The sequence below is a fragment of the Giraffa tippelskirchi genome, chromosome 1 (assembly GCF_054371585.1).
Source record: "Giraffa tippelskirchi isolate mGirTip1 chromosome 1, T2T-mGirTip1v1.2.pri, whole genome shotgun sequence".
Taxonomy (NCBI): domain Eukaryota; kingdom Metazoa; phylum Chordata; class Mammalia; order Artiodactyla; family Giraffidae; genus Giraffa; species Giraffa tippelskirchi.
The window spans coordinates 110,592,022-110,615,396 of NC_137275.1; the positions used below are offsets into that span (position 1 = coordinate 110,592,022).

At 47.2% G+C, this 23,375-nt stretch overlaps 1 protein-coding gene and 1 pseudogene across 2 annotated transcripts in view; one reads left to right on the forward strand and one right to left on the reverse strand.

Moving 5' to 3' along the window:
- LOC145506257 (olfactory receptor 4A47-like) overlaps positions 1 to 23,375 on the forward strand; it is a 249,206-nt gene that overhangs the window by 68,292 nt on the left and 157,539 nt on the right. Inside the window, exon 1 of one of the 2 annotated variants that reach the window (XM_081490460.1) lies at positions 18,230 to 18,478. The exons of the other annotated variant lie outside the window; for it this stretch is intronic. The gene's annotated coding sequence lies outside the window, so the exon portion shown is untranslated. Of the gene's footprint in view, positions 1 to 18,229; positions 18,479 to 23,375 lie in introns of those variants that run through there. 2 annotated transcript variants of the gene reach the window in all.
- On the reverse strand, positions 17,106 to 17,244 carry LOC145522024 (5.8S ribosomal RNA; annotated as a pseudogene).

The following is a 23,375-nucleotide window of genomic DNA, read 5'->3' on the forward strand; positions in this document are numbered from 1 at the left end:
TTACACAGAGAGAAGTTATCACTATTAAAATTTCCTAGTCGGTGATAAACAGCAGGAGCTTTGCGCGCGTTGTCTGATGGAACAGTCACTGTGAATCTTCTTACAAGAATACTCCTGGACATGCAAAGGTCCTTGCGTTCTTCTTGGAGGCTCCAGACATCCTGCTCGGTGGTTTTAAATATATTGTTTTTAGGCTTCACAACCTTCATGGAAAATTTTAATCTACCAGTTTCCATATGAATATACTGAGGCTTAGAGAAGTTAAATAATTTTTCCAGGAATGGAAAGGCAGGAAGTGGCGAAACAGAATGTAACTCCAAAACTGTATCCATCACACAGACACAGTTAGAGGGTAAACACGTCTAAGTGTGACTGCTGTGTGTTAGTCCCTCAGTCGTGTCTGACTCTCTGCAGCCCCATGGACTGTCGCCCGCCAGACTCCTCTGTCCATGGGATTCTCCAGGTAAGAATACTGGAGTGGGTTGCCATGCCCTCCTCCAGGGGATCTTCCCAACCCAGGTCTCCTGCACTGCAGGTGGATTCTTTACCAGCTGAGTTACCAGGGAAGCCCCTAAGTGTGATGATCCTACATAATTCGAGGTTATGTTATGAAGGAAAGAGCAGACCCTTTGTCAGTCCAATTGAGAGAGGAAATTAGCAGCAGTATTTTCACAGAGATGCTGTTACTCACAGATTTGCTTCCAGAATGGCCTGAGAACAGTCTGACAACAGCAGCTGAGCTAACGACTAGAATGGGCGACAAGGCATTCTGCATTTCAGCTCAACGAACACAAAACAAGGCTCAGTATTAAAGAACCCACCTGCCAAGGCGGGAGGCACAGACTTGGGTTTGATCCCTGGGTGGAGATCCCCTGGAGGAGGAAATGGCAACCCACTCTAGTATTCTTGCCTGGGAAATCCCATGGACAGGGAAGCCTGGCGCATGACAGTCCGTGGGGTCAAAAACAGTCGCACATGACTGAGGACCGAATAACAACAACATGAATTAAACGCATGGCTGCTCAGGTGCGAATGGCCGGTGAGGAAGGCAGACAGGCAGGAAGTCAGAAGCAAGTCCGGGCTTTCAGTCTGGGAGGGTCTGCAGGCTGAGAAGGCCTCCCTCCCCTGGGGGTAGAAGCTGGGAAGGGCAAGATCTTTTGTAAAACATGTTTATTGGAGTACAGTGGATTCAAAGGCAAAATCGTTTGAAAAGCAGATTTTTCCTATAGAAAGGGATTCCTGAGAGAAACATTCCAAGCAAGAAATGTGATTTGGATTGCTTATCTACAGTATGACTTACTGAACAAATAATAAGAAAAGGTTGTTCGTACTGCGATTGCATTTTACTATCACAGGACTGCATTGTCTGAACTTGACACTCTGGAATTTAACAAAACTCATGACTCGTGGGTGAGGGCCTCCACTGCAACTGAAGCTTCTGTTGAACTCATACATACTGGACTGGAAAATTCGATGCAGGCACGTTTTCCTTGTAGTCATATACAAGCATATTGCTAATAAGTATTATTGTTATTGCTAATAGTATTTCAAAACTTCTGTAACAGCTGTGGATTGCTTTACTGGAAGAGCAGGGCAAACATAACTGCAGGATCACTACTGCACAAGCACTCAGGGCCAGCTTTACCTCCAGGGCTCTGTGCTGAGGACCATTTACTCAAGCTTTGTCGTTGTTTAGTCACTCAGTTGTGTCCGACTCTTTTCAACCCCATGAACTGTAGCCCGCCAGGCTTCTCTGTCCATGGAATTTCCCAGGCAAGAATACTAGAGTGGGTTGCCATTTCCTCCTCCAGGGGATCTTCCCCAGCCAGGGATTGAACCCGCATCTCCTGGTTTGGCAGGCGTGTTCTTTACCACTGAGCACCACCTGGGAAGCCCTTACTTAAGCTTTCTGCACCTCAATTTTCCTACCTGTGAGATGGGCGATATGGGCTTCCCAGGTGGTGCAAGTGGTAAAGAACCCACCTGCCAATGAAGATGAGACATAAGAGACGTGGATTCCTTCCTTGAGTCAGGAAGATCCCCTGGGGGACGCCGTGGAAACCCCCTTCAGTATTCTTGCCTGGAGAATCCCGTGGACAGAGGGCAGAATCCCATGGCTGCCGGCAGTGGGATCGCAAAGAGCTGGGTATGACTGAGCAACATAGCACAGCACACAGCACAGCAACATGGGTGGCATAACAGCACCTGTGTTAGATGAGTCTCTCGAGGATCACTTGGCAGGTAAAGCTCTGAGAAGACCTGGAGCACAAAACACACCTGGGAAAGTGAACTATTATTAGCAGCTTCATTAAGTAACTGTGCCAGAGTTTGAACCCAGCTAATGCAGAAGCCCTGGCTCTCAACATCCCAGCACATGGCTTCTAGAGAGGAGGTTACACATAGACACACACACAAACACACACACACACATATGTATATTCGTATATGTGTGTGTAAGTATTCATAACATTTATGAGCAAATTTGAATACCAGCAAAAGTTCCATGGGTAGAAATAGAAATATATTCTCGTATGTGAATAAATTTTCTTTATCTGTAAACAGCTTCTACTGTGCTGAAAAGTTTTTCACAATCCCACTTTCTTCGCCAGTTATTGCAGACTCTGTTTTTTATGGCACAAGTCCTCCAAAGTGTATTGTACTTGTGTTATCCTGCTTCTCACCTCTGAATCTCCCTGGCTGCATCCTACCTGGGCTGTCACCCACCCCCTCTACCTGCTGGGTCCTGTGGAGGTTGGCAGTGACCTCCATGACCTGACCTATACCCCATTCTCTGCCTTCTCTTGCAGATATATGGGTGAGGTCTTGCCAGAGTTCTGCTCTAGCTGGTCCAGGGGTTCCTTCAGGAAGGATGGCGTCAGCGATGCGAAATGAGAAGACACAGCGAATCTTAGAGTCTCCAAGTGTCTCCTGACTTTGTTGTTTTCAAGACAGCTTTTATATTTTTAGTGGTACATAGAAACAAATGTAACATGTAGAGTCATACCAAATCAGCTTAATGGGTCAGCAGTTCTGACCCTTATGACCCCGTTTGTGTATCTTAGTTACAAAAAGTTTCATTTTGTTTACATCATCTTCTGGCCTGGGGGCCTGCTAACATCTTGTGACTCTATTGATAAGGGTTGATCAGCCAGAACACTTTTGTATCAGGCACAGCAGGAAAGAATTCATCAACAGAAAGTTTCAAAGTGAAACCTGTTTTCGGTAATCTATCCTAGCCTTGAGCCTAACAGAAAAGAATGTGGTCCCATAAAATCATAGAACAGCAAGCTGAAACAATGTAGCGCAAAGGTCATTTCTTAGCAAAAATCACCAGCTGAATTAACAATTCTTATTATTTGTATTAAGGCTAAGCTTTTATTTTTATAATTCTTAAACTATTATATTTTTATTATGTAGGCTAAATATGTTAAGAGCAAAAATATAGCAAGTAAATATAGACTAAGTAACAGTTTCATAAAGCAATGTTTCTTATGTTTTCTAATAAGCCCTTTCCTACGAAGGGCTCTGTGCCCATTGGGGCTCTCTGTGCGGAGGCTCTTAATGCTGTTTATTGTTAAGGAGCAGTCGTGCACATTAGCTCCAAAGGCACAGGTATTTTTATCAAGCAAACTAATATACTAGTAAGAGAAGTGTCAATTAAAATACTCTATATCCTAGATAATCTTACAGGGAACTACCGTTCAGGGGCCGTAAAGTTTTCAGATTAATCTATTTGAGAAGAGATCAGGAAAGGCATTCTACCTAAGCCGCAGAAAATAAGAAGAGGTTTATTAGAAAGATAGATATCATCTTTAAGGTGAGCACTGAGGCAGCCTTCCGAGAATGCCCTGAGGCCTGAGTTGCTCTGCTCATCAGGTCTTCTCCTCATGACTCTGTCATGGGTGGGATCTCGTGAGCTGGCTCCCGGCACCCGTGGACTGTAGCCCGCCAGCCTCCTCTGTCCGTGGGATTCTCCAGGCAAGGACACTGCAGTGAGTTGCCATTTCCTTCTCCAGGGACCTTCCCGACCCAGGGATGCAATCCATGTCTCCTTTATCTCTCACATTGGCAGGCAGATTCTTTACCACTGGGCCACATGGGAAGCTCATTGCTATTAACAGTGATTCTCAATAATAAAGTTAATAGTTATTCTCCTTTTAGTTTTATTACTTTGCTATATTTTGCTATATAATGTTTTTTCTTTCATGTGGGATCTTAGTTCCCTGACTGGGGATCAAACTCACGCTCCCTGAATTGGAAGGCGGAGTCTTAACCACTGGGCCACCAGAAAACTCTCTACTATAGGCTGTTTTTGACGAGGCTTCTTATCATTATAAATACAGAATTGTGAGATCTTAGATTGAAAGGGTTAGAAAATGTAAACGCCATGAAGACAGGCCCAGTGGCCTTAACCCCAGCCTCAGCCCCAAGCTCCTTTGTCTGACCAAGGCTTAGAGCAGGTCTAACAGAGCTGCTTTGTCAGTGCACATTGGGTGCCTACCCCTCCCTCTGCTGAGTGAGCACTCAGACTCTGTCTGGACCCTAGTGATGCTGAATCTGTTCTTTTCAGAGTGGTCTCCCCACAGTCATCTATTTATTCTGAATATTTGAAATATCCATCTAGGATATCTCCCATTTACTCGTATCTTAGTTTAATAATCTTTCATAGTAAATAATCTTACTTAATCAGTTTTTTAAAAACATAACTTTATCTCTTTATTTTTGGCTCCCCTGTGGGCTTTCTCTGCTTGCGGGGAGTGGGGACGGCTCTTCATTGCAGGGCTCAGGTGTGGCTGTGATGGCACCTCTCGCTTCAGAGCACAGGCTGCAGGCGTGTGGGCTCCAGCTGACGCAGCCTCTACAGCGCGGGCTCAGCAGCTGTGGCTCCCAGGCTTAGTTGCTCTGGGGCATGTGGGATCTTCCTGGACCAGGGATTGAACACGTGTCCTCTGCATTGGCAGTCAGATTCTTACCAACTGCACCAACAGGGAAATCCCAATAGTAAATAATCTTAGAATTCTAGAATGATAAATAGAAGGTGACCTTCCTTATGATTTTACTTGATGATGACGTTTAACTCCAAAAGAGAGTATCCATTCCCACCCCACCCATGAATTTGCTTAAAAAAGTGAAAAAGTGAACTGAGTTTTTTGAGAAATCAGAGCAATTCAAATTCTTATTCTAGTTGCTGTTGCATTAGGTAGAGTGTTTCCCAATGAATTCCAAGAAGGTATTCCTAGCACTGGAATTTAGATGTAACATCATGAGGGTCATTTCCCTGGCTTTTCTCTAATCTGGAAGGAGGACAACTGACAGAAGTTTAAGGGAGATTCTTTGTGCAATTAGTCTTCAACATGAAAGACTATTATATCTTCCTTTTTCTGAGAAGTGGCCTCAAACAGGAATCTTCTCCGGTGCTGGAGGAATTCTTGCTGACACACTCAGAAAGGCTAGGCAAGCAACTTGCTGGCATAATTGGCAAGGATGTTACATCTCATCCCACTTAATATAATTAAATCTGATTATATATAATGACTCCCTTCCACGGAAGAAGTTTCCTTGAAAGGTTAAAAACACTGATGGCTGGGAGTGGAGATTTCACTTTCCCATGTTGACCACAGGTAGAAATAATACTCTGTTGAACTCCTGTATCCAACATACTTATTCAAATATATATTCCTTTTCCCTCCTCAAATGCATTTAACTTCTCACCAAAGAACTATAATCAAGATGAATCGGTCCCCAAACAGAACCACATTTTCCTGTAAAAACCCCACATTCTTTCTCTGGGTTTCCCTGGTAGCTCAGATGGTAAAGAGCCTGCCTGCAATGCAGGAGACTCGAGTTCCTTCTCTGGGTCAGGAAGATGGCCAGGAGAAGGATATGGCCACCCACTCCAGTGTTCTTGCCTGGAGAATCCCATGGACAGAGGAGCCTGGCAGACTATATAGTCCATGGAGTCACAAGGAGTCAGACAGGACTGAGCCAGCAACACTCACTTTCTTTCGCTATTACTTTTATCTTCCTATTCTCTTAATATGTAACTTAACTTGATTCTAATAAATAACAAGAGGTGACTAAACTCACTGAAAAACTTTGGCGTTGAAATTTTGTTGGGTAAAGTAAGCAAAAGGGGAAAAATAGAGCAACAATTAAGTGGTCAAAACAACGTTTTCCTGACTTCCCACCAACCTTTCCCCAGTTCTTCCTCCTTTAATCTCTCAGAGATGTGTCTGCTTTCCTGACTATGAAGTAGGTAGAGTCATCTTTAAGCTCTTAAGCAATAGCTGCCCATCAAAGAGAAAAAGCCCATGTCCTCACAGGGACTCAGGGTCCATTCATTTGGCTTTATTTTCCTCTGGCTTTTGTTTTAACGTCCTGCCTCCTGAGTCCTTCTTTGCGATCCTATGACATACCAGTCAGCCTCCTATTAAAGAGCCGTTGCTTGGGACTTCCCTGGTGGTCCAGTGGCCAAGAATCTGCCTTCCAAGGCAGGGGATGTGGTTTGATCGCTGGTCGGGGACCTAAGATTCCACGTGCTGTGGGGCACCTAGTCCCGCTCACCCAGAAAGGCAGGGCTTTATTCTTCCTGAGATGCTCTGTCTACATGGCTTCTCTTCCATCTTTCACTTCTCTACTTTGTTTTCTGTTCTCCCAGGAAAAAAGGAAGCAGGTTGACCATTGCTTATTTCTCTCCTCATTTACAACTGATAGCACCTAGATTATCTTGTAGTTCCGTATTATGTTCTGAGAAAGCCATGCAAAATAGAAACAAGTTGATATTTAGGTTTATCGATGATTACCTTTTCTACCATCATCATGAGATTAATTTTTAACTTCACAATAAGCCATAACATAAGCAAAATAAACAACTGGAAAATAACTTTTAGTAAAATTCTTAATAAAATACATACCTCCTTAACAAAATTAAGGAAAAGCACTGCCCTGGATTTATATGATAATTGCATTCCTGGAAAATTCACTATTGTTAAAAATTACCCCCACATACATTATTTCTATATATTCAGTGTCGTTGTTGTTTAGCTGCTAAGTTGTATCCAACTCCTTGTGACCCTTTGGACTGTAGCGCACCAGATTCCTCTGTCCATGGTATTGCCCAGCAAGAGTACTGGAATGGATTGTCATTTCCTTCTCCAGGGGATCTTCCTGACCCAGGGATCAATCCTACATCTCCTGCATTGGCAGGTGGATTCTGGATTCTTTACCACTGAGCCATCACCGAAGCCCAAATATTCAGTGGGAGTCTTTCAAAAGTCATGTGGGTATGAAATGTCCTTTTTTTTTTCTTTTCTTGGTCAGGACTGTCCAGTGTTTCAGAGAATTTCTAGTATCCTTGACCTACTCACTAAATGCTAGCAGCGCCCCTAGATATTATGACAATAAAAGTGCCCCCACCAGATTTCCAAAATGCCCACCTCCAGGAGATGGTGTTACCTTTACTGACAGCCATTGCTCTAAAGGAATTTGGGTGGAGTGTTCCTTCCCTGACTTTGGGGCCAACAGTCCTTCTGAGCAAAAGCACAATAGTTAGCATCATGCGCTTTGTCCTAAAGGCACAGGTTGTAAGGGAGCTCAGTTCTTGCCCTTTGTAACTGACGCAGGGTGAGATGAATGTGCCCCCACGTGCAGACATATTAGCGGAATCACTGATGCTTTTCCTGCTGACCATGTAGGCTCTATGAGTGTGATTTTCTCCGTGTGGAATTTAGGGAGGAAAAAAAAGGGAGAAAAGGCAAAAGCAATCTTCTTTTGCTACATATGTCTTAGCCCCATTATGTGTGAAAGTACTAAATTTACAGGAAGGTCTAAGTAACTGCAAACAAGATGAGGAAAATTTCCTCCTAACAGGCAAGGCATAATCTCCCTAAAAGGGACCTTGAAGGAGACTTATTCAGCCGTACATTTAGGGTATTTTGCTGTCGGGGGAAACTAGAGGAAGATTTGAGGGCAAATGTTAACCTGAAATGCACACACAGCTGCATGCAAATATCTAGGGCACAATTTCGCTTTAGTTAAGTGAAAGACCTTCTTCATCCTTCTTGCAAAATTGTAGCTCTTGGTAATAAATAAGTTTCTTTCTGAATGATCAGGTTCTCCTTCTTTAGTCTTCCCATTTTTTTAGCTTGCCCCCCTCCCCCAAACATTCTTGGCTATCGAATCCTTGTTTATCAGGAGGGCTGAAGATGAATAATTTTCTACAACTGTAACAAGCTATTCCTTCTGGATGCCCCAGACTCTTCATCTATAATATAGGGAAGGAAGTTTGAACAAGACTCTTTAATGGCCCTTCCAACCAAGAGCTTCGGTTTCAGGGACCTTAATTCTAGCTGAATGCCCCTGTATTTAATAGCAAGGATATTCTTCCAATACATGGGTAAAGTGACTGATTTTTCCAGTAGGAAATGAGGTGACCCCCCCACATTCAAATCACTCTTCTGCCATTGTTTATCTCAGGTTAGTCTCATCTCTGCAGCGTTATCATCTGGGTTTGAATCTCAGGCGGATTCCTCAGTAGCTGGGTGACCTTGAGGCAGTTACTGAGCATCTCAGAGCCTCAATTTCTTCAAGTGTGAAACAGACAATATTGGTTTCTATAGAGATCTTATGAGGAGTAAATACCTGTGAACATATTAGCTGGTCACCATCATCCCCAGCATATGGTAGGACTCAGCACCATTTGACTTTTTAAAAAAAAAAAACTATTTAAAAAAATTTTAAAGAATTTATTTATTTATTATTTTTGGCTGTGCTGGGCCTTCGCCGCTGCGCGGGCTTTCTCCAGCTGCGGGAGCGGAGGCTACTCTTGCGGCGGCGCTCAGGCTCCAGGCGCACGAACTGCAGTAGCTGGGGCGCACAGGCTTAGTTGCCCCGTGGCATGTGGGATCTTCTTGGACTAGGGATCAAACGTGTATTCCCTGTGTTGGCAGGTGGATTCTCAACCACTGGACCCCCAGGGGAGCCCTTGACTTGCTATGTGCATCCCTAGTTCCCAGCATGTGGGGGACATGCATTCAAAACTCAATGACCTGAATAAGGTCACTTCCATCCTGGCCGTTTCTCCAAACTCACGTTTCCTATTGCCGGGGCTTGCTGTAAAACATTGTCTCCAGTCTTTCAGAGATCCGGATTTTTAATGAATTTCTGAAATCATACTGAATCTGGCATTGCCTGGCTCCGCCAGGTACGGTGGAGCATTTTCCCAGTCTGTCATTTGCGGCTCTGCGGTGGTTCCGCCCACACATTCCGGAAGTTACCCCCGCAGAGCTTCACAGCACAGTCATTCCACTTCGTCCATACCTTGAGAGAGGGGTGCTCAGGGTTCCCATTAAAAGGCAACAAATGAAGGCCCCAGTCTTCCCATCCACCACAAATATATGGACTTTTTAACCCTGGGACGATTTTACCTTTCTGTTATAGAAATGATAAGTGTTGTGGGCTTCAGTTTTCCCTAAATTGAAAGAGCTCTGTCATATCCTTCAAATGCTAAGGGCTGCTCTCTCCCTTCCCAGAACAAGTACATTCATACTTAGGGCAATTTCAAATGTGACTCTGCAGCAGGCCAACACTGGAGCTATAGACTGTTTTGTGCACCCTCAAAATTCATATGTTGAAGTCTAACCCCTTCTGGTTTCAGAAGGGTGGAGCACCCCATCAATGAGATTAGTGCCATTTACCAAAGAGATGCTGGAGAGCTCCCCTTCCCCCTCTACCATGTGAGGACATTACAAACAGATGGTAGCCTGTGAACCAGGAAGTGGGCACCCAGGAGACTCCACACCTGCCCATGCCTTGATCTTGGACTTCCCAGCCTCTGGAATGCACAGAAACAAACGTTTGTTGTTATAGTCATCCAGCCTACAGTGTTCTATTACAGCACCCAGAATGGACGAAGGCAGCTAGGGTAAAGGGAATGTGACACTGGCCTTAGGTGCAAAACCCAAGAGGCCACCAAAAAACCTAGTAATCCAGATAAACCATACTTTATTTTATAAAATATTTTTATTTATTTATTTGCACTGGGTCTTGGTTGCAGCACGTGAATTCCTACTTGTGGCATGTGGGATCTGGTTCCCCGACCAGGGGTTGAACCTAGGCCCCCTGCCTTGGGAGCATAGAATCTTAGCCACTGGACCACAAGGGAAGTCCCCAGATAAATGATATTTTAATGCAATAGTTTTAAAAGTCAAAAATAATTTAAAATCCCATGATGGGACTTCCTGATGGTACAGTGGCTAAGAATTCACCTGCCAATGCCAGGGACACGGGTTGGCTCCCTGGCCCAGGAGGATCCTACATGCTCTGGGACAACTAAGTGCATGAGCCAAACTGCAGAAGCCCACAGGCCCAGTGCTCAGCAGCGAGAAGCCACTGCAATGAGAAGCCCACGTGCTGGAACACAGAGCAGCCCCACTTGCTGCAGCTAGAGAAAGCTCAGGCAGCCGTGAAGACCCAGTGCAAAAAAAACAAAAAACAAAAGAAACCCATGATGAATGAAAAATCAAAATTTTAAAGAAAGATCGGGTCAAGAGTAGTGTTAGGGTGAGCCATTAGTTAAAGGAATTAATAATAGTAATTGTGCATTAAAAATATTTTGTTTATCATGGATGTTTTGGTGTTAATTTTGATTGAAAAATACTACATTATAATGTGATGTACCTGGATAACTGAATGCTTTGGCATTGTCTTCCACCCTTAGATTTTGTGTCTGAGCTTGTATTTCTCTTCTCTCATGTTAGTCTTTGCCCTGAAAAGAGGGTCATCCATTCCTCTTTACATTGTGTTCAGGAAACTTCCTTTGCTTATCTTTCGACCACTAAAAAAAAAAAAAAAAAAAAATACACTACAGGAATCATTCTTGAGCCTTGGTCAAAGATAAGTGGCAGAAGTATTTGGTGCGTGGACCACAGTCATTGGCTGACCTCCGCTCTAGGCCAAAGCCAAACTACCCAGCTCTTAGTTATGAGACAATCCGAGAATGTCTTTCAGCAAAATGATTCAAAGTATCTTCTCGAAGGTAATTTAAAAATGTGAGTTTCTTAGATGAGAGTCAGGATTTTTATAAAGAGATGTAGAGAGAGTAGATTAAGAGAACCACAGATTTGTTGTTCTAAATAGCCAAGTTACATTAGGTGCCCCCTCTCAACCTTCTAACATTGTGTAATTATCTGTATGGAGCATTTAAATTGCCTGTAGTTATGTCTGTTTTCTCGTCTGGACTGACAGTCTCTGATGGCAGAGGTTCTTGTACTCTTGACTCCCTGGACAAATTTGGTGCAAAGCAAGGTTATAATGAATGTTTGATGAATGCATAAACACATATTTACATCCCAAGAAATATAGCAGAAATTTCCGTATTTCAGGCTCACCAACAAATCCTATGTTTGTCAACATAAGCATAGTTTTGCAGCAATTTATGGAGACATTAATCCACCAAGAAAAATAACATTGTTTCATTCTTCAGAGGTGAGATAGTCTAACATCAATAGTAATAAAATAATCTTTTGTCTGATGTAAGTTATTAACTACTCGCCATAAAATCAAAAATAAAAAGAAAGGCTTAAATGGTTATATCTTGCTTTTAAATGGATAAAATAAAGTATTTCCAAATTTTCTGAATAAACCAAGAATCTCAAAGTCTAAATTTACTAATAAGCTGATTTTTTACAGGAATCAGTCACTTTGTTAACATAAGGAAAGATCCTGGGTCAGGTAATTCAACTTTAAGATCGATGTTGTTCAATTATTTAGCAATAAATCCTCCTAGAGCAGCATTATACAAGCACCGTGCCTTTAAAAACATAGGATTGGAGGGAGATGAGATGGCAGCTTTTTGATCAGATGAGACTATGCGGGGAGATGATAAATTTCTGTAGATGCCGGTAACGCTGAATGCCACTAGAAATGATTCTAGTATTTTATCTATACATTAAAAGCTAAATTGCAAAGTATTTGGCATCTTTTCAGCGCAAAAGCCATCTTAGGGAATCCTCATTCCATCTTAGGTAAAATTCTAAGGTCAGTACAGAGGACAGAAATCATCTGCAGGGTGAACTAACTGTGAAAATCTCTTTAGGAGGGCATCCTATTGGAAACTGACATACATTAGGTCAATGATTCAATCTGGCCACTTCTGCTCTTGGGTACAAAGAGATCTCTGTTTTTCTGTGTAAGCATCCCAAGAAGCAGTTGCCTTGTATTTTTAGGCAAGGCTGTAGAAAAGGGAATCCTGCGTCATTAAGCCCCAGCGAGTCTGATGGTTATACGGCGAAAGGCAATGGAGAAGGGAGACGGAGAAAGAAACAACAGATCTGTGTTTCTTACATGATTCTTACTCTGGAATGATTTACTCACTGGTTGGAGGGGGCAGTTGCTTGCACTGTTGCAGGCATTTCTGACGCTCTGTGAATTGACCTCTACTTGGCCACCTTGCTGCATTAATTAACTCACATGTTCCTTCTGGAAAGCATCCTGACTCCTTATGCCTCCACGCTGAAGACTCCAGGCTGGTAGACTAATCTCTAGTTTTCCTGCACACTTCTATTGAAGCTTGGTGCTTGCCAAGTGTTCACTTTGTTGTCTTAAATCTGTTCATGGTAATTGTACTTGCTATTATAATTATACCATTTAATTAAGCATTATATAAACTGATAAGTTGTAAGTGTGAAAGGAGAATTATCTCTATGAAAACTAAGTTGAACACCTTGGGAAAAAATGATAAAGGCAATCAGCTAAAAGATGCTATCATATTAGGTGTGAGGGAGACAAATGTTAAGACTGAAAATACCATACAAATCTAGAAGTCTGAAATCAAAGTACAGTAAAAGTCTTTTGAGGTCCTGCAGCATTTTCAAGAAACTGCCATTTATCTAGTTAAGTTCCATAAGCAGCATAGGATTGGTCAGCTTGCAGTTGTCAGTATCTGCACCACAAGAAGAAAGAAGAAATGCTCAGAGACCATCCCCTGAACTCCTAGAGTAGCCACGCTGGAGGGCGCGGCGGTGCCCTTGGTGCTGGAGGTCATGCGAATGGCACCCTCAGAGTTGAGCAGTGTGCAGCCTGAGGAGCTGTAGATGGCGCTCCTGCTGATGCTTGCCAAAATCAAAACCGCCTCATTAACCAATCATACCCACGGTCCTGGAGAGTATGTAGCAAAGCAGATAAACTCCCAGACGTGATTGGTGGGAGTGAAAGTTATCTAGTTCTTGAGAAGGGCAGTTCTACCAGAAATTAAACACTATATGCACTTCGAGCAAGGCTTTCTTCTTCTAGAAGGTTATTTTTTAATTAATCGATTTTACTTTTGGCTGCACTGGGTCTCTTGCTCCCCGTGGGCTCTCTCTCGCTGGGGCGAGTGGGGGCTCCTTCCTCGCTGGGGCGTGTGCACCTCGCCGCGAGAGCGTCGCGTGTCGGGCACCACAGGCTCTCGAGTATGCAGGTGTCTGTAGCTGCCACCCTGGGCTCAGCAGTTGTGGCTCATGGGCTGAGCTGCCTCGTGGCATGTGGCATCCGCAGACCAGGGATTGAAACCAGAGTCCTTTGCATTGCGAGGTGAATTACTGACCAGTGGACACCAGGGAAACCCTAGTAGGTCAGTTTTAAGAAATTCTTGGGGCTTCCCTGGTGGTCCAGTGGTTAAGACTGCACACTTTCCCTGCAGGGGGCACAGGTTTGATTCCTGGTTGAGGAACTAAGATCCCACAAGCTGAGTATCAGGGCCCAAAAAGAGAAAAACAGCAATTCTCATTCATGTGCATGGAGATACATGTTCAAACGTGTCCATTTTAGCAGTGGAGAAAAATCTAAATGCCCTTCTTCCTCCAATCCTTTGATATTTGAGCACAACCAAAATAGTGTGGCTTATGGAAATTCAGACTGGAAGAGACACACAATGACCCTGACCTCAGGGAGCATGCCTTTCTGTGAGGTCTCAGATAAACAGCCAACAGATGCACAAATAAATATGTATCATGATATCAAAAGGTCAATAAGGCCATGGAGACATTATTTATGATTCATTTTGGAATTCTATTAAGCCATAACAAAAGAATGACATAACCAATTTTTACAGATAAAAAAATTATCAAAATATTTTCAATTCTTTCTTGGAAAATAAGTCACACCGCGGTGCAATGTGAATCATAAGATCACAGCTATGAACAGTCTGTGTCCGTGGGCGTACATATGACTCGACTGTACAGAAGACATCTGAGAGTGTATGCATTGGAATAGAATGGAGCTATGTCTGGGGTGGGGGTCTTAGTGCTGCGAGAGGGCGAGTGCGTATATGTGAGGTGGGTGGGGTGGGGAGTGAGAACAAGGGGAGGGTTGATACTCTGTTTTGCCTTATTGCATCTTCCCATTCTACTTTTGTGTTTGAAAAGAAGAAATCTATGAGCACTAATCAGTGCTTCTCTAAAGCTGATAACTGAGTAGGGCAGTGAAGAAAGGAACTCCTCTGTCCTGATGCAGGACTGAAAAATCTAACCTTTCTAGAAGGCAAGGTCAACAGCTTTAAAAGCTCAACTTTTTGAAGCAACAATTTGACATCTAGGAATTTAGCCTAGAGAAGTAACTCATGGTGTGGAAAAAAATTTAAATAGAAGAATGTCCATTTCAGGTTTTTTGGCTTAGAAAATTTTAAAAATGATGTCCACATAGAGAAATGGCTAAATAAATTATGACAGCTCCTAAGGGATAAGATATTACACAATTCAAAATCTTCTTTTGGGGATTGTGAACATATAAATGCTCACAATATTGCAAATTTGGGGAAAATAGTAGAAAACAAAAACAGACCACTTGGCATAATCCAATATTGTAATAAAAATAGAATATGCCTTTGAGGAGGACATGACAGGCCACTCTAGTATCCTTGCCTTTAGAATCCCATGGACAGAGGAGCCTGGCGGGCTACAGTCCATGGAGTTTGCCAAGAGTCAGACACCACTGAGCACACACCACACCCAAATACAGAAACTATAATGCCTGCGAGGTTGGGTTCCGCCAGGAGCCAGCTCACGAGATCCCACCCATGACAGAGTCATGAGGAGAAGACCTGATGAGCAGAGCAACTCAGGCCTCAGGGATTCTCGGAAGGCTGCCTCAGTGCTCACCTTAAAGATGATATCTATCTTTCTAATAAACCTCTTCTTATTTTCTGCGGCTTAGGTAGAAGGCCTTTCCTGATCTCTTCTCAAATAGATCAATCTGAAAACTTTACGGCCCCTGAACGGTAGTTCCCTATAAGATTATCTAGGATATAGAGTATTTTAATTGACACTTCTCTTACTAGTATATTAGTTTGCTTGATAAAAATACCTGTGCCTTTGGAGCTAATGTGCATGACTGCTCCTTAACAATAAACAGCATTAAGAGCCTCCGCACAGAGAGCCCCAATGGACACAGAGCCCTTTGTAGGAAAGGGCTTATTAGAAAACGTAAGAAACACTGCTTTATGAAACTGTTAGTCTATATTTACTTGCTATATTTTTGCTCCTAACATATTTAGCCTACATAATAAAAATATAATAGTTTAAGAATTATAAAAATAAAAGCTTAGCCTTAATACAAATAATAAGACAGTTGTTAATTCAGCTGGTGATTTTTGCTAAGAAGTGACCTTTGCGCTACATTGTTTCAGCTTGCTGGTCTATGACTTTATGGGACCACATTCTTTTCTGTTAGGCTCAAGGCCTAGGATAGATTACGGAAAACAGGTTTTACTTTGAAACTTTCTGTTGATGAATTCTTTCCTGCTGTGCCTGATAACAAAAGTGTTCTGGCTGACCAACCCTTATCAATAAAGAGTCACAAGATGTTAGCAGGCCCCCAGGCCAGAAGATGATGTAAACAAAATGAAACTTTTTGTAGCTAAGATATGCAAATGGTGTCCACAAGGGTCAAAACTGCTGAGCCATTAAGCTGATTTGGTATGACTCTACACGTTACATTTGTTTCTATGTACCACTAAAAATATAAAAGCTGTCTTGAAAACAATCAAGTCAGGAGACACTTGGAGACTCTAAGATTTGCTGTGTCTTCTCATTTCGCATCGCCAATGCCGTCCTTCCTGAAGGAACCCCTGGGCCAACTGGAGCAGGACTCCGGCAGGGTTCCTGCCTTATTAAAACTGTGCTCTCCCCCTAAAACTAACATAATGTTGTAAGTCAACTTGACTTTAATTTAAAAAAAGCAAAAATCTGTGTTCTCAGAAGTTACTCAGCTCTACTCTTTTCCCCTCTGGAATGAGACCCTTACTTAATGGAAGAAAAAGGAAGATGCAGAGGTTAGAACTTAAATGTCAATTACACGTTCCTAGACGCCTGCGCGTCAGGCCATTGAGGTTTGACCCATCTCATTTTCAAAGGGCTGAGCTCTGTCGCTCACTCTAAGTTAATAAAAATTACATAAGAAATATTTTCAGTATGTACAGAGCAGTCTATATGTTTTATGACAATTTCCAACTCTCTGGCTGTAAGTCCAGCGCAGCGGCGGGCAGACGCCGCGGCGGCCCGCGGGCCGCCGCCGGGGCCCGCGTCCCCGGGGTGCGGACGCGCACGCGGACTCGGCCTCGGGCGCGAGCCGCCCGTCCCGACGGGGCGAGAGCCGCCACGGGGCAGGCGCGGGCCGCGCACGCGCGGCGGGGAAGGCACCGCAGAGGGAAGGGGGGCCGTCCGGGCGCCGGGAAACGCCGCCGCCAAGGGCAGGACGGCGCACGACGGCGGACCGAAAACGCGACCCCACCACCCCCGCGGGCCCCCGCCGCGCGGCGCGAGACCGTCCCCAACCCCCCCCCCCGACACCCCAGGGGCAGCGACCCCCAAAGGCCGCTTGCGGCGCGAGCAAGCTCTCCAAGAGGAGGACCCATCACGGAGGCCCGGCAGGCCGGGGGCCTCGGCGCGAGCTCACGTCCCCTTCTCTCCTCTCGCGGGCGGCGTCCCCCTGGCCGCGGAGACGGGGGACGCCGTGTCTGCACTTAGGGGGACGGAGGGCACGGCGGCCCTGCGAGGACACCCCCCAGCCGTGCGACCCCCGGGGAGGCGTGCACACGACACGGGCACCCGGAGGGGCGATTGATCGGCAAGCGACGCTCAGACAGGCGTCCCGGGGCCGCAAGTGCGTTCGAAGTGTGGATGATCAATGTGTCCTGCAATTCACATTAATTCTCGCAGCTAGCTGCGTTCTTCATCGACGCACAAGCGAAGTGATCCACTGCTAAGAGTCTTTCGAGGTGTTCGAGGGTTTCGTTTCGGCGGGAGGCCCGCCCCTGGCACAGCACAGCCCTCCCGCTTTCCCTTCCCCGGAGGTGGGGGCGGGGGGGTTGCCTCTGGCCGGCCAAGTCAGACAGAAAACAGCAGACCGGAGGGGTCGGGAAAGGTTTCACACGACGGGGCGTCCGGCGCCAACCCGGTAGGGCGGGCTCGGACACCCCACAGGCGCCCGGGGGTTCCCCACCCTCCCCCAGGGACGCGGGGGGTCGGGCGCACGCAGAGCACCGCACACGGCCACAGCCCGCCCACACGACGACCGCCGGGCAGGTCCCCTCCCGACGGCCGCGGCGGCGGCGGTGACCGTGGCGCGCCACCCCGGCCCCTCGGGGGACGGCGGAGTCTGGGGGAGACGGGAAGCACCTCCCGACTCCCCGCGGGCCCGACCGCCCCGACCCCGAGGCGGACGGGCGACCCCCCCCAAGGGGTCTTTAAACCTCCGCGCCGGGACGCGCTAGATACCTGGAAAGGGGGGAGGCGGGCGAGGGGCACGGCGCGCCCCACGGGCCACCGCCCCGACGTCGACCACCACCGCGGCCCCCCCCGCGGCCGCCCGCGGGCCTCGGCGCTGCCGGCCCGTGACGCACGGGGTCCCGCCGTGCCCCGGTCGAACGCCGCCGCCCGGGGGTCCCCCGCCGACGCCAGACGACCACCCCAACGTCCCCCCGAAACGGGGCGGAGCCCTCTCCCCGTCAACCACCTCGCGACGCCCCTACGGCCGTCTCCCCCGGACCCCGCCCTCTCCCCTCCACCCTCGGGGTGCCCCTACCCGCGCCCGCGTGTCCCAGGCACCCTTCTCCCCCACCCGCCACCGAGGGCGGGGGGGGGCGCCGACGGGAAGCACCGAGCGGGCAGGGGACGCGACAGAGGGAAGGGGGGACGAGAGGGCGAGAGACCCGGAAGAGACGAGACGGCCGCGGGGGGCGTGGGGGGAGGAGTGGGGGCGAGCCCCGAGGCTCGGAGGGCGCGGGGAGGCGCATGGCGACCGCGCGGCGGGCCCAGAGCAGCGGGACGACCGACGACCAGCCGAGGCAGACCGGTCCAGGGCCGGCGGCGGGAGGCGACGGGCGGGCAAGCGGCCCCGCGGCGGGGAGCCGCCACCCGTCACGCCGCACAGCTCGCGAGACGCGACCGGAGGATCCGCGACCGGGGCAAAGGCAGCCGTGGCCGGCGCCACGGGGCGAAGGCACGTGGGGTCGGGGTGGGGGTGGGGGTGGGGGTGAGGGTGGGGGTGGGGGTGGGGGCGCGCCGAGCCCTCGGACCCAACCTCGAGCGACGTGGCAGGGAGGTCGGACGGGAGAGGGAGGGACACCGGAGACGACGCCACCGGGCGCCGGGGGGCGGGGGACCCCTCCGGCCGGGGAACGGAGGCGCGCGGAGGGGCCAGCGGGGCGGGGCGGGCAGGCGGAGGGGAGCCGCCTCTCCCGCCCGACCCCCGACACACGCTGCACGCCGCCCCCCACCTTCTCGCGCGACCCCTCGTCCCCCGAGCCCCGGAAAGGCCACCGGCCCCGGCCCCGGGGCGGGGCGCCTCCCGGACGTCTCTCTCCCCCCTCTCCCCTTCCTGCCCATCCCGCGCCCGCCGCACGGGTGGAGGAGAGGCTCTCGAGCCGGGCGGGGCGAGGCGAGGCGAGGCCGCCGCGCCGCTCTCGGCACCGACCACGGTAATGATCCTTCCGCAGGTTCACCTACGGAAACCTTGTTACGACTTTTACTTCCTCTAGATAGTCAAGTTCGACCGTCTTCTTAGCGCTCCGCCAGGGCCGTGGGCCGACCCCGGCGGGGCCGATCCGAGGGCCTCACTAAACCATCCAATCGGTAGTAGCGACGGACGGTGTGTACAAAGGGCAGGGACTTAATCAACGCAAGCTTATGACCCGCACTTACTGGGAATTCCTCGTTCATGGGGAATAATTGCAATCCCCGATCCCCATCACGAATGGGGTTCAACGGGTTACCCGCGCCTGCCAATCTTTCCTCTCCTAGGTATCATGATGCAAGCCATTATTTCATTTGAATATGATTTGCTATGTTTTTTTTTTTTTAAGGATTTTTAAAATCTTTGGTACTCTCTGTGAAAAGTGAAAGTGTTAGTCACTCACTCAGTCACATCCGACTCTTTGCAACCCCATGGACTGTAGCTTGCCAGGCTTCTCTGTCCCTGGAATTTTCCAGGCAAGAATACTGGAGTGCATAGCCATTCCCTTCTCCAGGGCATCCTCCCAACTCAGTGACTGAACGCTTGTCTCCTGCATCGCAAACAGATTCTTTACCATCAGAGCCACCAGAGAAGCCTGTTGGTGCTCTCTATCAGTTACTAGTTATTACTAATACATTTCAAAACGGACTCCAACACACCAGATATCAATATATCATCACTGAGACCTGCGTACTCAGACACTTGATGAGAGAATCCTTTCCCCCAGTTTCAACATAACATTTTTTAAAGAAATCAAACCAGAAGCTATCTATCAGCCCCATCTCCAGGCATTTCTTGAAGACTGGCTTACGTGCTAGACCAGTAAAACTCAAAATTCTTCATGAAACCGTTCATATGAATGGTGGTATATTTCTATCCAGAAAAGCACAGCCCCGGTGTGATCCCATCATGCTCTCCCGTGTCCTATCTGCTCTGACCTGCGTGTCCCTCCATGAGCACACAGCCTCCTGAGGGCAGAAACCCACCATGTCCATGGTGCACAGCCGGCACCTGGTAGGGAACCTGGCAGATAACAGGTGCCTGCGAAATAGTCATGGAAGGAAAGAAGACATCTCAGAATGGCCACATATTGTATTTTTTAAAAAGGTTTTACTACGTGATTCATCCACTGCCATCATAATTGTGGCTATTTCCTGCTCGTTCTACCAAGTTCTGCCTTGTCCAAGATAGCAAGGACCCCTTCTCATCCCTCCCGATCAGTCCATCTCCCCGTTCCTCTCCCCTGGGAAGTTGAAGAGCACACGAGGCTGCTGGATGGCGGCCCTTCAAGTGATGACTAACGGTAGTAACGCAGTCTTAACTCCTCTCCCTGCATCCTGCAATGGAATATTCTTGCCTTCTCCCTCCCACTTCTAGGACACATGGTCTGCCCAGGAATCCAGCTTCTATAGAACTTGTGTCTCCTAATCTAACATCTTTCCATCCTCTGGCCTCTGAGAAAATAAAAACAGCCTCTCCAAGCACAGAGTCATATCTTTATCTCCTTATTAGCCTTTTGGATTAGTTGGCTGTTTTTCCTTCCATGTGGCTTTGGGTAGTTAAATATACAGACACCAAGCAGACTAGTATGTGGAGCCATCACTCCATCTCAAGTCATTATCATTTGTTTATAAATATGATTTCTCATGGCTGTGTGACTGTCCATTACATAGAATTCGCCATAAGTTTTTTAAAAATTCCCTTTTGCTAGGCATCATTTTATAAAGGCTTTTAAGCAATCCTGAAAGAGTGTTCTTATACTTAAATGTTTGTGAGTATCACCATTATCACTAATATTACCTGGGATATAGTCTTAGGTGTGGAGATACTAGGCCAAAGGATTGAACTTTTTCAGAGACAAAGTTCACAGGAGGATAGACTAGCTGATAGAATATCACTTGATTTGAAAGATCTATATAAAAGATATAGAGATGATAATATATGAGCAAGGATGGGCTTCCCAAGTGGCACGCCAGTGTAAGAGACATAGGAGACGCAGTTCTGAACCCTGGATTGGGAAGATCCCCCGGAGGAGGAAGTGACAACCGTCTCCTGTCCTCCCTGCCCGCGCTGTCCCTGATCCCCGGGGCGGGCACGGCGCTCGGGGCCGGAGGGGCCGCTGGAGCCGCGCGCTCCTCTGCCCTCCCGGCCGGGGCGGCAGCCGCGCCGCGTTCTCTCCGCTCGGGCTGAGCCCATGGACACCGCCCGGGGCGCAGCGGGGAAGCCGCTGCCTTCCAGGTGGAGCTCGCGTAGGACTACCGCACAAAGTAGCCCGCGACCAAGCAGGGACCTCGTGAGCACATGCACAGCGCCATGGGATCCCAGTGGTTACATTATTATTTACAAAACGTGGGCTGAGAGAGCCTGAACACGCCGTCTAAATCTCTCTCCCCGCAGCAACCCGCTCCAGTGTTCGTGCCTGGGAATCCCGCGGGCAGAGGCGTCTGGTGGGCTGTGGGTCCGCGGGGTTGCAAAGAGTTGGATACCACTTAGCAAGCGAGCGGGAGTCTCGCACCCAGCTTTATCTCTGCCTCAATCACTGTGAATTACTGATACGGCGCTTTAATTTGTCTGAATTTTCTTTTCCCCAAATACATACATCTATGAGAGTTAGTAGATGGCTTAATATTTATTTTGTGACTGGTAAAGCTTCAGCTTGAAACCATTACTTTTGTTTTAGTTTATAAACAACTATCGATATAAAAGATCCCATCAAGAAGCTCTCGTTTCCAGTTTTACTTACAGGCAAGAAACATGTTAAAAGTCAGGGATATCAAGCAAATCCATACAGGGTACATGTCTGGTCTGAATCGAAACGGTTGATACGTAAGATAATGGTGAGTAGGAGCTGTTGTAAACTGCAGGATGTGCGCCAGGTTTGAGACGATTCATCAAGAAAGTCGTGGGCAGAAAAGAAGTGACAACTTCCTTCACTTTGGGCTCACCATCTCGTTGCTTAAATGCCACCATCGTTTATCCTGCTTTCAATACCTTCTCTTCTGTTGATACGGTTCTCATCAGTGGATTTCTTTTAAAGCTTTACTTTTTCCTAAAATATTTATATGCACGAACCAGAATGTATAACCAGCAATCCATAATCAGGGATATCTTTAGCTGTGTTACAGCAAAAGACCTGGAGGACAGAAGGGAGAATTTCCCAGAGGGCAAATGAGTGTAAGTTCACAGAAGTTTCGATGACTCTTCAATATTCTTGAGCCTGGTAGTCTCAAGGAGTAAGCCTGACATTTCCATAAGTGAAAACTTTTGATTCTCCATGATAGAAATTCTTATGCTAATTAACTTACGCAAAACAGAGAAAATCAGTTTTAAGTATATATAATGAAACTACAGTCCATGGGATTCTCCACACCAGAATACTGGAGTGGGTAGCCATTCCCTTCTCCAGGGGATCTTACCAACCCAGGGATCAAACCCAGGTCTCCAGCATTGCAGGCAGATTCTTTACCAGCCCAGCCACCAGAGAAGCCCAAGAATGCTGGAGTGGGTAGCCTATCCCTTCTCCAGGGGATCTTCCCGACCCAGGAATTGAACCAGGGTCTCCTGCATTGCAGGCAGATTCTTTCCCAGCTCCAGGGAAGTCCAATAGCTCTCACCTAGAGGTGGCTTGTTGGTCAAGTGGAATGATTCTCGCTTTGGGTGCGAAAGATCCTGGGTTTAAATCCCGGACGAGCTGCTTATGGTTAGATGGTTTTGGGGCTTCCCTCATAGCTCAGTCTTTAAAGAATCTGCCTGCAATGCAGGAGACAAGGTCTCAATCACTGAGTTGGGAAGATGCCCTGGAGAAGGGAATAGCTACCCACTCCAGTATTCTTGCCTGGAGAATTCCATGGACAGAGGAGTCTGGCAGGCGACAGTCTATTGACTCTCAAGAGTTGGACACGACTTAGCAACTAGACCACCACATAATGAAAACAGCCCACGTTAAATTTGGGTTTTAGGGAGTCAACAATGTCAGGGGGCCAGGTCTCTCCAGTTTTTTCTGTGCTAATTTCATGCTCAGGTTCTACTAATGGCAAGACGGATGCCCAGAAGCCCGCCATCTACATTATTCCAACTTTAGTGGAGAAGAATGTGTGCTACAATATTTTTCTCAGTAAACTTGTGCCTGAATCCCCTGAGCAGGCTCTGCTTTATGGAATCGAGACTGAAAGAGCAAGGAAGGAAACAATCCCGAACTGTGTCTGGAAGAAGACGTTCTCATTGTATGACCTCAGCTTGCAGAGGACAGTGGTTTCCAGGTTTTGAATGCTCGTGCCCATTGATGGATAAGGATGTTAGAATAATTCCTACTGATCCCTGTCAGAACAAAGAGAACTCGTAGAGCTTATTATTAATATTTTATTCCTTTAAAGAGTATTTACTTATTC